Source organism: Falco peregrinus, chromosome Z (assembly GCF_023634155.1).
Source record: "Falco peregrinus isolate bFalPer1 chromosome Z, bFalPer1.pri, whole genome shotgun sequence".
NCBI classification, from domain to species: Eukaryota; Metazoa; Chordata; class Aves; order Falconiformes; family Falconidae; genus Falco; species Falco peregrinus.
Window position 1 is genome coordinate 39,391,185 of NC_073739.1, and position 17,178 is coordinate 39,408,362.

The following is a 17,178-nucleotide window of genomic DNA, read 5'->3' on the forward strand; positions in this document are numbered from 1 at the left end:
CCAAAACGTTTGTCCTCATCTTTCTTATAAACCCCCTTTAACTTTTAAAAGGCTGCAATAAGGTATCCCTGGGCCCTTCTCCAGGCTGAACAATCCCAACTCTCACAGCCTTTTCTTAAAGGAGAGGTGTTACCATCCCTCTGATGATTTTTGTGGCTTTCCTCTGGACTCACTCCAACAGTCCATGCCTTTCCTGTATTGAGGACTCCAGAGCTGGATGCAGTACTCCAGGTGGGATCTCACCACAGCGAAGTAGGGGGCAGAATCACCTCCTTCTGACCTTTGCTAGCTTCTTGCCAACACAAATGTACACGGATTCTGCAGAACGTCCAACAGCGTTTTAGCCTGTGCCTGACACTTGACCCTGCAAACCTGCAGTTAATGAGATTTGTGACTAAGGATTTCCAAGAACAAGCTTTATTCATTCCTATACAGAAAACAAAAATGCTTCCTCCTGTATTAAGCAATTCAGGCTATTTTAGTCTCTAATATCAGGTAGTTCAGTAACGCCAGAAATTGCCTTGAGGACATAATGAGGACAAGGAGGATGAAAAAACAAACTAATTTCATTTGATAGCTTGGTGCCTTCTACTTAAGCTGGTGCTATTCTTAAATATTCAAAACCAAAGTATTTTTATTTCTTTAAAAATTTATAACCAGCATATAAGAACAAAACAAATCTTTAAAAGATGCACTGCATTCTTGGAGCAGGATGAAAAATTAGAAGCTTGATGTTCCTTACTTCATTTGGAAATAAAACTTTTTCACACTAAATGTGAAAAAGATTTGAGAAGAATACTTTTGCACCGTAATTATACACTATAAAAGTGAGACATACATTCTTTGGTATGATAATTTACATTTCTTTTTTTAAAGGCAAAGTTTCAATGCCTGTTATGCAAGAAAATCAGAAACACAAAAGAGCTCCCTAGGTCATCTTCCCCATAGAACACAAATGATCCTTCTAGAAAACTGATTGCTTTCCTTGATTATTTTTTTTAAATTGTTTTAAAGTGATCAACCTGGTGGGAGAACTTTAATTTCAAATCCTGTTTTATAGTATTAGAAAGTTCTAAAAATATTTTCTTAATAATAAGGTTAAATTTTCTTATTATCTGTGTCAATTTTCTATGTTTTCTTTGCTACTTTTACTGTCACATTAAACAGCTCTTTCCTCTTGTGTTCATGGAACCTATACATTTACAAAATATATTAACTATTTAATATAATAATATTATTCATTCTTTTATATTGAAGGTCTTTGTTAGCACAGGAGAAATGCAATATACAAAAAATTTCCCTGTAGAAAACTTGCTTTACAATATAAACTGGGCAACAAATCTTGGACTTGTTTTCACACAACAGATTGGTCTTGCACGGCTTTATGCCAAGTGTATTGATTAAACATCGCAGAGGATTTACCTTTCAGCAGAGGAAGGGCAAGAGAATTTCCGTTTCATCATATACCGATAGTGAAATTGGACATTTTTCACGGGTCAGGTTTAAAGTGTTCCAACATCTATGCTCTTATTTTGATCCAAGGTCAGAGTTCACTTTTATTACACCTAGGCACAGTTTTAACATAAAGAAAACAGCAGCTTTCTGTCCAATTTGACCATGACAGGTGGAAAGCAATGGACTAAATGTGTATGGCCCAGAGAAGTCAGGCTTACAATACAGAGTCTGGTATTTCTCAGTACCACTGCGATGGCTGTGCCTTCTCTGATAGAGCAATTAGCTAAGTGGAACAGGGACTGCATGACTTCCTGTGCAAATAAAACAAACCCATGTAGAATAATTTAAATAGTTTTAAAAGATTTTACAAAAAAGTACATATTTGTAATTTATACTCACTGATCAGAAACAGCTCAAATTCAGCAGCAGTAGAAATAAACACAATTCTAATGTAAACAAGGGTGTTTGAAACAGCAGTCAACAACATAATCTACACCATTATTTAATAGTTGTTGAGTTGTACGATGCCTACACAAAGCTTATTTTTGTAATCATTTTAAGGTCAGAGACTTAGGTGTTTGTCAGCCTCAAATGATTCATTGAATTAGGCCTTTGTTTTCAAAGCACCTGAGTGGAAGACTCCAAGGAATAGATGTGTTGGCATTGGATGATTAAAATTGAAAGGATGGAGCAGTGCAAGACCAAATAGCCTATCATTCTGCCAAACATTACACTCCAAGGACACTTGAAAAGAAAACGGGAAAACAGCCTTCCCTTCCACATAAATATATTGGAGTCAAAAAGATGCTTGAAAGCTATGGCAGGATTAACATTATTTATTTTTTTTAACAAGTGAGGACTCCAAAACTGAAGTATTTGACATGCATTGTGGGTCCATATCCCAGTGAACACAGTGAGTGACAGAAAAAAATACAAGATTTTCTGAGGGAGTTCAAAGAAAGGACAATATGAACTGTAAAATCCGTAACAAACCTCAGCACACACATTCTTAGAGGCCAGAAGCCTTTAACAGAATATGAATAACTGTATTTATTTCTTCTTTTTAAAAATGTGACTGCACAATGTGTCTGGGACAGAGATCAGACTGTAGCCAATGTGGTAAACTACCGAACTTGCAAACACTGGTGTTTTTATGAGATAATGAATGAAAATGTTAAAGCACATCTTCACAGAAGTGTAAGACATATATGTATGACTTGTACACCTAGTACAAAGGACCACATACTAAGGTATTGTTATTAGTCCTGTTTAAGCTAAGAGCTAAATACCAATTAATTTCAGTAACAACAAATTTAATGTTAAACTTGTATAGTTAGTGGAATTTTAATCCATATTCATACGGGCACATATGTAGGCACATATCTGATGTGCTTTTTGACAGCCCTGGCAATGGACCATACCAGTGTTTTAGACAACCACAATGACATTCCAGCTTAAGCCTTTAGGAATGCAAACTTCAAAATGCATGGCCTTTTTGTAAAAAGTATTTTAATTTGTGATGGGCATTTTAAATTAAATTAAATTTAAATGGATTAATAAATTCCTATTATCTTGATATGTTACATGACAGCTGAGCATTTCAATCTGGTCACTCTAGAAAGTTAAAATTAAACAAAACTACTTTTACACTTCACAGTTAAAAATTATTCTTTCACTAGATGGTCCACAATATTCCCCAGTGGTATAACTGATACGGAAGATATACAGCTTGGTAGTCTCATATCTGCATGAACAATAAAGTTGCACAAGGAGTAAGACAGATCAATTTCTTTGTGCATAATCTGGAGGGACTCAAAAATCAGGTGACCTCAAGGTAAAGTATATAAACTAAAGTGAATACATCACAGAGATAAGTGTTGACAGGAGAAACTCACAGGGTTAAGACTGGCTACAGCATTTATGAGAAAAAAGAGGAAGATTAATAACAGACTCTGGCAATGGTAAAAAGAAACATCAGAAAAGAATTTACCCTCAGTAAATTATACTTACATTATGCCATCATACTAGTCATACATACTTATCATTTTAGTATTAGTGGATGCTGAGACTGAAAAGTAGCCTGTTATAGATACTGGTGTGAAAAGCTGTAAGACAAGAAAAGAAAGCAGGGCAATCCCCGCTTCTGACCGGCTGGTCATGCTGTGTTTGATGCCCCCCCGGACGCAGTTTGCCCTCCTGCCGGCCAGGGCACGCTGCTGACCCACACTGAGCCTGTGTCAGCCAGCACCCCCAGATCCCTCCCTGCAGGGCTGCGCTCCAGCACTCCTCTCCCAGTTCATACTCGTGTGCAGTGCTACTCCATCCTGGGTGCTGAACTTGGCATTTGTTCTTGCTAAATATCATCCCACTGATGATTGCCGAGTGGTCCTATCTATCTAGATCCATCTGCAAGGGCTCTTGTCCTTCAAGATGGTCAACAGCACCTCTCAGTTTAGTATTGTCAACTAACATGCTAATGGTACATTCAACTCCTGCATCCAGATCATTGATAAACCTGTTGAACAGAACAGGTCCTAGAACTGAGTCCTGAACACTTACTGGGGACCTGAGAAAGCATAAAAATCAGTATCATTTAGCCATAAAGAGTACAAGCTGAAAACACATTAAACAAAAAGAACCTTCTTAATGGAAGTATAGACTATTTTGCAGCACAGAAAGCTCAAGGAGGTGGAAGAAACTACAAGGGAAACTCCGTAGGACCAACTTCAGCAGAAGGAGGCAACAAGCCCGCTCTTTGTGCAGCATCTTTCAGCTTTCACTCACTCCTCTAAGCCTCACCATAGCAGGGAAGAACGTAGGGAGTATATGGACGAATGGGAATATGCCAGTTGTAATACAAAAGGAACTCAGAAAAACATTTAATACAGTGCCTGAGGAAATCTGTCTTCAAAGAGAAAGTTGGAGTCATCTGGATGTGAACCAACCTTCTCTGAACTGCAAATTGCCTGAAGGGCAAGGCAGAAAAGTACAGATAAATACAAGTTGCTGAGCTGCATTACCTATGAAAGTAGTACATTATCTAAAGTCTTTTATTTTATTAAATTAGGAATTACAATTACAGGAAGAAGAATACCAGTGAAAGAAGATGAAGAGATAGAAAATGTTGAATATTGAAGAAGGCCACACAGAAATGTGTTCTGAAGTGCATCTACTCTAAAAGCAATGTTTAAAATTGATCAATGCACACCAGTTTACTAAGATGTGTTTCCAGCAGTGTATGATGCCAAAAATTTCTTTCAACATCAAGTCACAGGCAAGTGATACACCAATTTTTTTTTTTTCTGCATGTGAAGGATCAAGGCAGAGAAACTGATTACCAGACCTCTCATCCAAGTTAAATATGTATCAAGCACAGTCTGTACAGAAAGATGGAGAGGATGCAAAAAATGCCCATGTAAAACTGTATCTCCACTACCTTCACAAGTAATGTTTGGTGGGCATGAAAAGTAAACAACAGATTAAGAAGTGGCAGGCAGCTACCACCTCCCATGGTACACTGTCTTTGATTAAAGTACACAAAACAAAAGAGTTTGTTGAGAAAAAAGAAATTTACAGGGTCTTCCCAGACCAGAACAGCTCGGCCTCCCCAGAAACAGTAAATCAGAATACAGTATACTCCCTCAGTCCTGCAAGATATGGTCTCAGATTTTGCAATAATCTGTAAGGAGTCAGTATTGAACCTGGTATCTGCATATTGAAGCTAAATTATTTTATTACATTACATTTAGGCCTACTCATCTCACAAAGTCAGTAGTGATTTTACACTGATTTAACTATACCAAAGTAAAATTGACAACAGCTGTGTTTAATGTTTTGTGTAGGATTTACTTCTTTAAAAATTTTACAGGCACAAGTGAAAAAAATGCAGCCAATTTAAAGCAATTTAAACTATGAGAAAGCCCATTTGTTTCTTGCATAGTTTCTGTTAGCTAAACTAGTTTTGTCCAATCATTTCAATGTCAATTTTACAGTTGTTTTCAAATAAACAGAACTGTGCCTGTATTGTCAGAAATAATTGTTAGGGGTTAAAATTCTGCCCCATTAAAATTAATGTTTGTCAAATACTATTCAAAAGTTATTTTTTTAATGGAAGATTTACTAGTCGCTCCTGATCAGATGTCAACTGATGCCATTCTCATTCTCTTTATTTAATCTACCCGACTTGTAACTAATATTAAGGTCAGATGAGCATTATAAAGCACTTTCATACAAAATTGATATTCTTAGAAACTAGTTTGTGGTTTGGAAGAAAGTAATCCATTTCCACAGACAAATTTAACTGCATTTCTCCTGTAATCATTTTGTTCTTTTGGGCAAAATTTTTCCTATCTCTGGTTAACTGTTCTTTAAGTGCCACTCCACACTGAAATGAAAGGTGCAATTTCATGTCACATCTAATCTGACATTATAAGTTTTTTGCACCGTTAAATTAGAAGAAAACTTACCCTACTGAGAAGTAGGTGATGAGTTGTAATGCACAGAAGAAAGGACAGGAACACAGGGTGGTACAGAAAAATGTCTCTTAGGAATGACAAATAATTTTCTTGGTTTACCTGTAACATCAAGCCAGTCCTGCATGTATTCTTGAGTCCTTTTGAAGGGCGAGACCCACATAAACGTGAGTGCCTCCTGGCTGTGCATCATGGATGCTCTTATGAAGAAAGCACTAGTCAGATAGGTGAATTTGATCTTAGGGCTAGTATCGATACTAATTCTGCAGTTCAGCACAGATACTGCAGACTAACTGTCTATGTTACAACTACTTGCCCCAATCAGTGTGCTCAGGAAGATTTATTCTTGGTTTTGTTTATTTTAACCATACTTCATCAATAAGGCAATGTTATTCATAAATTGTTTTGATGAATAATCTACATGTCTCTTGAAATAATCCATATTTAGAAATTTGAGCTGCTTCATCAACCATTTCTATTAGAAAGTGCCATATTTTTTTCTGAATAATAACAGCAGGTGTCCTCAAACTACGGCCCGCGGGCCAGATATGGCCCCCCAGGCTCCTCAATCCGGCCCCCGGTTCCCCCCCCGCCAGGGGTTGGGGGGGCAACCAAGCAGCCACAGATGGCTGCCTGCCACTGCATCCACACGCCGGCCCCCTGGTTAAAAAGTTTGAGGACCCCTGAATAACAGCAAGCCATACAAAGAACACTGACTACAGAAGTTTTCAGATGTTTGAGCTGTTAGTGTTATAATTGATTCATATGTTTTTTACAAGTCAATTGATCAGCTCAGATCAATTCTGAGTTCAAAAATGTTTTAATATGTTTCTAGGCCATGTAAGCTGATTCTCTCTATGTGACCTGAGTCCTAGAGTTTTGTGTAGGTACTGCTGTTTAGACCCTCCATTATTTACTTGCCTAAAGCTCATATTCCACAGTGTCCAGATCTGGATTTGGTAACACTGATAACTGGTGAATCTATAGCTGACTGTTTCTTCTTGCACTCAAACATTCTTGATCCTAAATATATACATCTTCTTAATATATTGTTATGGGTTAACCCTGTTGCAGATAAGTACCACACAGTCTCTCACTTACTTCCCACTAACAGTGGAATGGAGAAAAGGAAAGGAAAAATAAAAACAAGAAAATTTGAGGTCAAGATAAAACAAGCAAGCAAAGAAATAACCATTTAATAAGTGAATGGTCAGTGGAAGAAGAAGGAATAAAACAAGATAAAACAAGTAATGCAAAAAGCAATCACTTACCACCTCTCTTGGGCAGACCAATGCCCAGCCCCAAACAAAAGATTGTTAATCCCCTTAAAGACCCTCCATTCCCCTTATAATGCTGAGTTTGACATTATATGGTATGGAATATCTCTTTGGTTAGTTGGAATCAGCTGCCCACTTGTGTCCTGCTATGTCCACTGCACACCCTCTTCCCTACCAATCGACCCACAGGGCAGGGCAGAGGAACCAAGGCCTTGATGCTGTGGTGCAGTAAACGCTAGAATGTTAGTGTATGGTCAGTACTGTTTTGGTCAAAAATCTAAACCACATCACCATAAAAGCTGCTATGAAGAAAATTAACTCTATCTTAGGCAGGCACAGTACATCTCTCTAAATGTGCTTTACATTTTATAATAGGCAACATCACCTCACTTGCTCAAGTTAATAAAAGATGTGACGTCTTAATATAAAAATAAATCACATTAGCTGTATAATAGTTTGTAAATTCTCTTTACTTTATGAATTTTTACTATTAAATACTTATTTTTCCTCTTCATTGTAGAAAATGCCTTTTCTGAAGGGTAGGATCAGGTCATAGAGCCAGCTGATTATAACACAAAATGCTTTGTAGCTATAATCTATGCATAGGAAAGGACAATCATATCATAGTTCAGGTTCCTTCGAGCAATACCTCTGGTGCTTCCTATGGATGTAAAAATAGATTCTTTGCAAATTTTCTTAAGAGGATGTTTTCTTGTGATAAAATCTGAAATGCATTTTCAGCACTTAATATCCTTTTCAAACTGTAAACTAACCCAGAATTAAATGTCAGGTTTTTGTTTTACACCAGATTTACAACTACGTGATATTATACAATATTTCTTTTGAGTGCAGGTCTAAGAACAGATTTCACTTTTATGCCTGAGTTGAAGAAAATCAGCAAGGATACTGCCAGTCATATTTGACCGCATGAGCTTGCTACTCCCAAACCATAAAACTGCAGTGCACACTGAGTAAATCCTTGCTGCTTTTTTTTAAATAATAAAGCAGCTTTATATTAATCTTTGCTTTTAACACCCCACCTTCATCAGGTTTTATTTTAATTGCTTCATTAAAATATTTCAAAGTCCATCTGACTATCTCATCTGCTCACCCTTAAAACTTCTTTCAGAGAAAACGGAATCATTTCCCTCCTGATTTCCTGTCATGAGAGTGAATTATGTAAATGGGATGAAAAAATAATTGATTGCAAAGCTGCAGACTGGTGGGAATTTGTGGAGAGTGCAGGCTGGGAATATCTGAGGGACATGAAATAATAGTGACTGCAGGGATAAACAGAGATGAAGAATAAAGGCAGGGTCCAATTTCCACTAGTGGGTTAATCTTCAGCAGGTACTCTGCATTTATACAACTTCTGTGTTGGGGAAGGAGGGACAAACTTGAGGGAACATTAATCAAGAGTACAAAAATAAATAATTTTCTGCTTAATTAAAAAAAAATTAATGTTTAATTATCTGGATTTATTTTATTTTTGAAAAACAACTTCTAATCATTAGCTGCAGTAAATACTGAAGTTATTTATAATGTCTTCAAATGCAGCTGATTTAATAAAATGAAAAATAAAAAGCAGTTCTAATGTGTTGGAAAAGGTCTACTTCTGAAAGATGGTTAAGCACCATAATTTTACAAAACATTCAGAATCAACCATTACTGTATATAAAAGGCAGTAGTAACTGGTGGTCACTGAAGTTTGTCAATAGCTTTTACCATTTCAGCAGCTACTAAACATGTCATGTTAAATGTGTCCTGCATGAGCCCATCCCTGTATGAGCATCAGGCACAAGGACCTCTTGCTTTGCAAGTTGTAGAGGTGGCAGAAATGAGAGTAGCTCCAACGGACTTTGTGAACTTGATCCAGGTGGAGGTGAAAGAACAGACCTTCAGATTCTTTAAAGATTTGATGACCAAAACTTGAGTCTTGGTCATCTAAATGATAAGTTCTGGAGCTTATGTCACATACTGTGGCATATAAATTCCACCTAATTTTCATTTCATGTGGCTTTGTTCTTAATCTCAAGGCAGAGTGGAAAAGTCAAGTTTGTGCTGTTCAGTTTATGTTATGTTATTAAATTTTCATGTTAAATGGGAGATACCCAACTGAATTAAAGCAAATGGACACATAAGCTTTTCATTTCCAGCTTCGGAGTATTTTCACTGTAATTCTAACTTTATTAGTAACATTGCTACATAATACACACTTGTCAGTGTTTTTATTTCCAAAGCATCAGACATTAGCTCCTAAATATCCTTCCCCATCTAAAATTAGGAGCTCTAATTACAGCACCTACATCTTTGATGAGAAAAGGTCTTTTTAACTGAGAGCTAATTATGATTAATTTATTCCTTGATGCTTTTATCATTTATACTTCAATGCACCTGCTGATATGGCAATAAACATTCCAGCATATAACTTTTTATTAATTTGCTTTATTTGGCTGAATAAAAACATATTTTTCTAATCCGTAATCTTCTTTCTTATTTATAGCAATCTTAGTGAGAAATAATATAATCTTAGTGAGAAATAATAATTTTTTCCAGTACTGAGACAATCTGGAAAGAACCAAGAGGAAAATTTGCAAGTGCAGAAAGACAAAAATTGTAAATATATATCAGTTGTTGATAGGCTGCTGTCATCTTTCAGTTATGCAAAGTATTGGTGTAAAAATTGAAAAAAAATCCAAAAAAAGAACTCTAATATCATGCTAAAATAGATTTTAAATGGATTACATATGGTTTTACCCTATTTCATGCAGTACCATTTCACTGCATGTATAATCTTATTGCTTGTATGTATTTATGCAATATTTGTCTTGTATTGTACATATTGTGTTGTATGTATTGTATTTTATTTTACTTTGTATTATACTTTCTATTGTATGCATTCTATGGTATGGTATGGTATGGTATATGGTATGGTATGGTATGGTATGGTATGGTATGGTATGGTATGGTATGGTATGGTATGGTATGGTATGGTATGGTATGGTATGGTATGGTATGGTATGGTATGGTATGGTATGGTATGGTATGGTATGGTATGGTATGGTATGGTATGGTATGGTATGGTATGGTATGGTATGGTATGGTATGGTATGGTATGGTATGGTATGGTATGGTATGGTATGGTATGGTATGGTATGGTATGGTATGGTATGGTATGGTATGGTATGGTATGGTATGGTATGGTATGGTATTTTTTAGCACGTTGTGTATTGTATGTCTTATCAGGACCAGCTGAGGGAACGGGGGTTGTTTAGCCTGGAGAGAAGGAGGTTCAGGGGGGATCTTATAATACAGCTGTCTGAAGGGAGGCTGTAGCAAGGTGGTGCCAGTCTCTCCTGCCACGTAACAAAAAATAGGACAAGAGGAAATGGCCTCAAGTTGCACCAGGGGAGGTTTAGATTGGATATTAGGAAGAATTTCTTCATTGAAAGGGTTGTCAAGCATTGGAACAGGCTGCTCAGGGAAGTGGTTGAGTCACTATCCCTGGAGGTATTTAAAAGATGTGAAGATGTGGCACTTAGGGACACGGTTCTGTGGTGGACTCAGTACTGCTACATTAATGGTTGGACTTATTTTAAAGACCTTTTTCAGCCTAAATGATTCTATGAAAGACACAATGCCTTAGATACTCATTTGTTCAGTATGTGCAACAAGACAGACAACAGAAAGGTTTTATTTTAAAAAATCACTCCTTACTACTCTTTAGGGCCAAATCACAAGTACATACAGTGAATCCAAACAGAGTTGAAAGGGGAAAGAGATCTGGTCAAACATATGCACACTTTTGTCTAAGCGTCTTCACAAAAGCTAAACCAAGGTGCATGTGGTTCTTGGAGATGACCAAGTCTTCAGCCAGTCCTTCTCCTGTCAAACAGTTTAGGCAGGGCTCTGCAATCCCAAGACCTTAAATTGTCTAAAAGGTCCTTGATGGGGAAAACTCTAGAATTTTTCCAAATGTTTTAAGCAATTCCTGATTTTGGGGAGTATGAGGAAATCCTTAAAGTGCTTTTACTTTTCCCTATGGTGCACAAGGAGGAAAGAAGAGAAAAATCCAGGAGCAAACGACCGACCACAGTTCTCCCTTTCTACAGCACATCAAACTGGAATCCAAAAAGGTGTTTGGAGAGGATGAGGAGGGGGAGGCAACAGTCTTCATTTAAAACCAGTAGCTGGAAACCTAGATGCATTTTCTCCCCCATGCCTGTGAGGGGTAATGGAGCAGGGCCATCCTCAGGTCCACAACCTCCTTCTCCAAAAGCGGTATGATACAGTCAAGAGTCCCAATATGGAGCTCTGAGCCTGAGGCACTTTCTAAACCTCAAACAACAGAAGAAAAGAAATAAAGTACTGATGTTTTGGGGTTTGGTTTTTTTGGTTGGGTTTTTTTTTCAGTTGAATAAAATCCTTGAGCTTGGTTTGCTATGTTTTTTACCTTCATACTATTCATTATTCTCAAATATTAGGATATCTGCTGAGTTTTCATAAAAGCAACTGAAACATCAGAAAATATTTCATGAAGTCTAGCATGATTGGGCATGTGTTTAAAACATGAATAGAAGTGCATTATATGAAGAGAAAAAGTAAAAGACATTTCAAACAAGCAACTTCACTATGCAAACATATCTGAACTACTGAGCAAATAATAAAAATAATTTTTGCCTTCATTATTTGAATGATTCATTGAAACAATTGAATGATCCACTAGATAAAAGTCCTGAATGATTCACTAAGTTAAAAATGGTTGACATTCACAATAAATCTACTTTATGCAGGACACTTAATGGAGTTTACAATATCTTCATAGATATTGTAACAGCTAATGAGCCTTTTATATCTCTCACCCTTATTCTTGATGTCTTTCTGAAAACTCACGTAATAAAAATGTTAGGAAATCTGAAGCAAAGAAACAGTCTGAGAAGATATTTGTGTTTGGCAGCAGATTCCACCGCAAGACACAACACTCCTAAGCAGGCCTAGGCATAGTCTAAAGTGCATCATAATTAAATTAACAGTCAATATTTAGAATTAGTTCTGCACTTTTCCCAGAAGAGATATTGGAAATATTTAATCTTCAAGTGCAACCATCAGAGAGGTCCTGAATGGTGTCTGGGAGCCTTCCATACTGTAATATTAAACACCATTAGTTATATGAGAGTAACACATATAGACTCTAGCTGTCAGACTTTGAAATTGCATAATCTGAATTGAGAATCAAATCAAGAAAACAGAGTTTTCTATGACCCCATCAAGTCTACCTTTTAAGGATCTGCCAACAGTCACATCTTTCAAGCAAATGTGGATAGATATTAAATAAATTAAACTGAATAAATAATTCTTCAAATAAAAGAAATTTGAATAGTTTGTGACTCCTTCATGTGATACAGAAGATTAAATGATAATGATAAAAGATAAAATGCATACTGATCTGCAGCTAGCAGAAGAAATACAAGTAAAGAAACTAACATTTGAGTGTGTCATACACATTAGTATAATCTCAATAATCTCAATACACAGAATTAGGTTTTGGTCATGAACTCCTCTGACCCAAGATGGGAGCAATTCTAAGCTTTTGCTTTTTGAAGACCAAAGGATTATTATTATTATTTTACTACAGAAAACTTTAAGAATTTCATACAATCTGAAATCACTCACACCCCTCAAAAGATAAATTCATTTGAAAAACTTCCTGGTTTTAACCTTCCTTTCCACCTCACCTTTCAGATCCTACAGTATGTAACAGAGTTCTTCACAAGCAGCTAGAAAGTAATTGATCACATTTTCTACAGAGCTGACGGAATTTGGCCCTAAAGGTGCTACAGTGCTGATCTTATCAGAATACAAGTTTTATGAATTTTTATTTGCAGTCATATCTTGAGTCTTTGCAGAAGGTCATCATGAAAACTAAAAAATAAATACTTAAACTACCACAGCTCTTTAACATATTTTAAGATACTCATCATTAACATGAGTTGAAACCAATTCATGTCAGATAAGTATGAATCCCTGGCCAATAGATTTTTATCCAAATAATGCTTGTCTTATACTGGGAAAAAAAAAAAAATATGCCTTCTTATTTGCCAAAATATAGAAGTAGGTGGATGAAGGAACTTAAACATGCACAAAAGCTAAATAAATTTGTGGTACATATGCATTATTTGTTTTATCAGGCAAAAAGTATTAATGTATAAAATCCACTGGAATGGTCAAAATGTTTAAATAATACATCATCTTCTTCCTTGTAGCAATTATAAAGTTTAATAAGAATGAAATTCCTTAAATATTCTAAATATTAAAAGAAAATTTCATTTTCCTCAGCAAATCTCATTTCTAGTATCATCATAAAGATGATTATTGCTAGAAGTTTTCCACTGCATAGACAGGACAGTGAAAAATAACATGTGACAAAAGCTCCAAAAAGGTATATAATTTAAATCTCTGGAACAAAATTTTTAAAAAGACTAATAGGATGCTCTCTGTTTTATACCTAACAAAACATCCAACACCAACAATAGATTTTACTGAAGTTTTCTAGTTCAAATACTGAAAATCTTGTAACTTATGGTATAAAAGTTTCTGGCAGGGAAGATGCTTGAATAAGATACAAAACACTCAAAGACACAATAGATTATTGTAGCAGTAACACATACAGAAGTTATTCCCGAATTATTTACCAGCACACATCTTTATAAAAGCCCTTGAATTTCAAGAACAAGGACTGAAGAACTGCAAGGAGGCAATTCTCCATCCTGCTCCTTTAGAGAAGGCTTTTTGGTATTCAGCTTTCCATTTAAAAGAAATAAATTAGAAACTTCCCCAGTTTCCAGACAGCATTAAAACAGCTAGTCACAGGGATATCACCAGTTGCAGAAATATATATAGGCAGCAGCTTTTCCTTCAATAGTCAAGGAGTAGCAAATTAAGGACTCTTGAAGGCGCCTGAAGCTGGAACCATAAAGGAAAATTTCTTATAAAACAGTTTCACTTAGTGCACTTAAATTATGTGATTTTGAAAAATCAGGCCTCAGCACATGGATATAAATATTCCACATTGGGTTGCAAGGTTTTCACATAGCCATATAGAAGCATGTGTGCACATGCACACATATACACACACAGACACACACATACAAAGAGCCTTTTTCATCTTGAATTCATGATTAAAAATCACCGATTTTACTGTGCTAAGCTAATTATAGTAGCATCTTTTGAAAAACATTTTTTCCCCCCAGGTACTTAAACAAACAAAACCTTTCCAAATGTAAAATGGAACAAGGGAAAAGTCTCCATTTTATATTAACAGTAAAAATAATCATGTCTTTTCTCCCAATACTTTGCTTCAAGGCATAGCAAGTAATGATTCTATTGATTCTGTTTCAGAGATGTATGATATCACTTTTTTTTATTATTTACTTAATTTTTTTAGATATTTGCACTGTCTTTCTGCTACTTTAAACTTTTTTAAAAAACCTATCACCTGGTACTTTGACATAGGTTTTAAACATGCTTCTTGAAATGCTTCAAGAAAGAATACTGGTTTTGAGTAGCTGTATGCTGGTGTTCATTAATGGTAATATTGTGTTGGGCTGTAAGAATGGATGGATAAAGTCACTGCCAGAACTGGCAGAGGTATCAGAATACTAGTATTTTTTCCCTCTTTTTTGAGGAAAAACAAAAGAAAATCTTGTATTTTTCATTATCTTTTTTTTTTTTCTTTTCCTTCTTGAAAAACTAGAGGAAAGAAAGAGAAGAATACTATCCAGGCTTTTAAGGAGGTTAGGAAAAAATCAATTACTGCTTCTCACTGTGTAGAAACACTATAAAGCAAAGTTAAAAGAAAAAAATATATTCTAAAACATAAGACCAGGAAGAATCTTTCCAAAAAGTTCTCAAAGCAAGACGTAGCTTTTTTCCTGTGCCAACAGACACAAAATACACTATCAGACATAAACTAAGAGATCAAGCAGCCAAATAAATGAACAGAAACACTACATACTCATTGCAAGATGACATGAGGTAACACAGTAATCAAGTAGAAAATTTAGGCTAAAAAATGTCACACGGAATTTGAAATGAACTATTTTATTTTGAAGTAATTTTTGTCTTAAATTGTCCGGTTATCTAGAGTATTGTGCACTAAAGTACTTAAATTTGGCACAGCTTCTTTCCTTCAGCAATATTTTTCATCTAATTCTTATAACATGGCTATATTATTAAAAGGAATGTGATCTTTTCTAAATTATTGATTCAAAATGAGACATCAGAAAGCTCAGGTAACACTAGGAAACTTAACCTAAATGACAGAGATTTGCATTATCGTAGGAATGCACATAGGTACCTACTGAAAAATCTGCCCAACATTTTACCAAGAACAAGGGAGCAAGTGCAATGTTTTTTTTTTCATGCTACCAGTCCTACTGTTTTAAATGTCACAGTATTTATTGTTTTTGTTTGGTTGTTTTAGTTAGCTAATTTCAGTTCCAAAGTTCTAGTACTTGGGAAAAGAAGTTTAAAATTACAGCTTTAGTGTGCACTTAGGCTCTAGAAAAACAGAACACTATAAAAGCAGCTTAAATGATATTTTAGTGGTACTTTTTTTACTGATTGATTGCTTGTGGTTTGATTTTTTGTTTTGTTTTGGTTTGTTTTGATAGTAGCTTCAACCTTTTAACCCACACTCATTTTTCTTGGCTTGGTTGAGCTCACCTGGTGAATTTTGAATACTTGATATTGGGCTTGTGGATACTCCTCGTATGTTTTTCTGTTTCAAAAGTCTGGTTAAAATCCCACCAAAGTGGAGAGATGGGAGAAGCCCTGAACGCCATGATGAATTACTGTTTGGTAACCTTCTTCAAATCCTGACTCTTCACAGCTGCTCTTAAAGAACTTTGCACAGGCAGAGCATGCAAAAGGTATCAAGCATCTCCAAAATTTACAGCAGTATGTAACCACTATAGTCTCAAATATGGATTAGTACTGCCTGTATTTTATAGGCACCTTGGACATTGGTACCTATAAACTTCCCAGTACTTTTGTCATCAGAGTTTCTCATGCATTTTCATTTTGTCCTTGGTATTTCACCAGCCTCGGTCTCACTTTCCAGCTTATTGCTACTGGACTAGAACAAAGCTCTGCATGTTGCATAACAAAAGAAGAGGAACTCATGTAAGGAAATTTGGCTGTATCCATTATGATAGTTCTTCCAGGCAGTGCAAGTTCTGGAACATTGGCCAAGTTACTCAGAGAGACAGGATGAAAGAAATGAGATGATACTGACATTTTCTCTGCTGCTAGCTAAGAGAACAAAGGGTCACAGGCAAAGGGCCAAGCAAAGGCATCCTTTGAAAAGAACAGCTTGGTGTCAGTAACCTGTCATTCAGAAAAGCAGAAATACCAATGAAAAGCATTCCCTTCTCCAAAAGAAACCTTTCTGATTAGTGCAGGAATTGGAAGATGTTGTCTTCTCTCATTTGAGCAAAGTTAGAATACTGATGCTTGTTATCTTTTTGTTCTAGTCAAAATTCTGCATTTGACTAGAGACAGGTAAAGGAAATAAAAAATGTAAGAGAGCTGAGAGAAAATTATATAAGGCACCAACTACGGTTAGGATGCTTATTTTCTCTACTATAGAGGGAGCCTTCTCACTCAGTCATGAAATGAGCCACATTGAACTATTATGCATCAGATCAAGCCACTACAATGCATCTTAAAATTATACACTTAAAATTAAAAAAACACTAATGAAAAGAAAACGGTGAAGAGATAATGTACAAAATCAGTTTACATAAATGATGGATATCAGGTCAAGTTTAAAAGCAGCCACGTAGTACAGAAAGTAGAATTACCACTAGACCAGAGATATTTTAGGTGCATGATACCTGTGCTGCTTGGAATATTTAACAGCCAGAACAGTGGGTTTGTGTGTTGCTAGAGGATCAGGAAGAATGACTAACAAA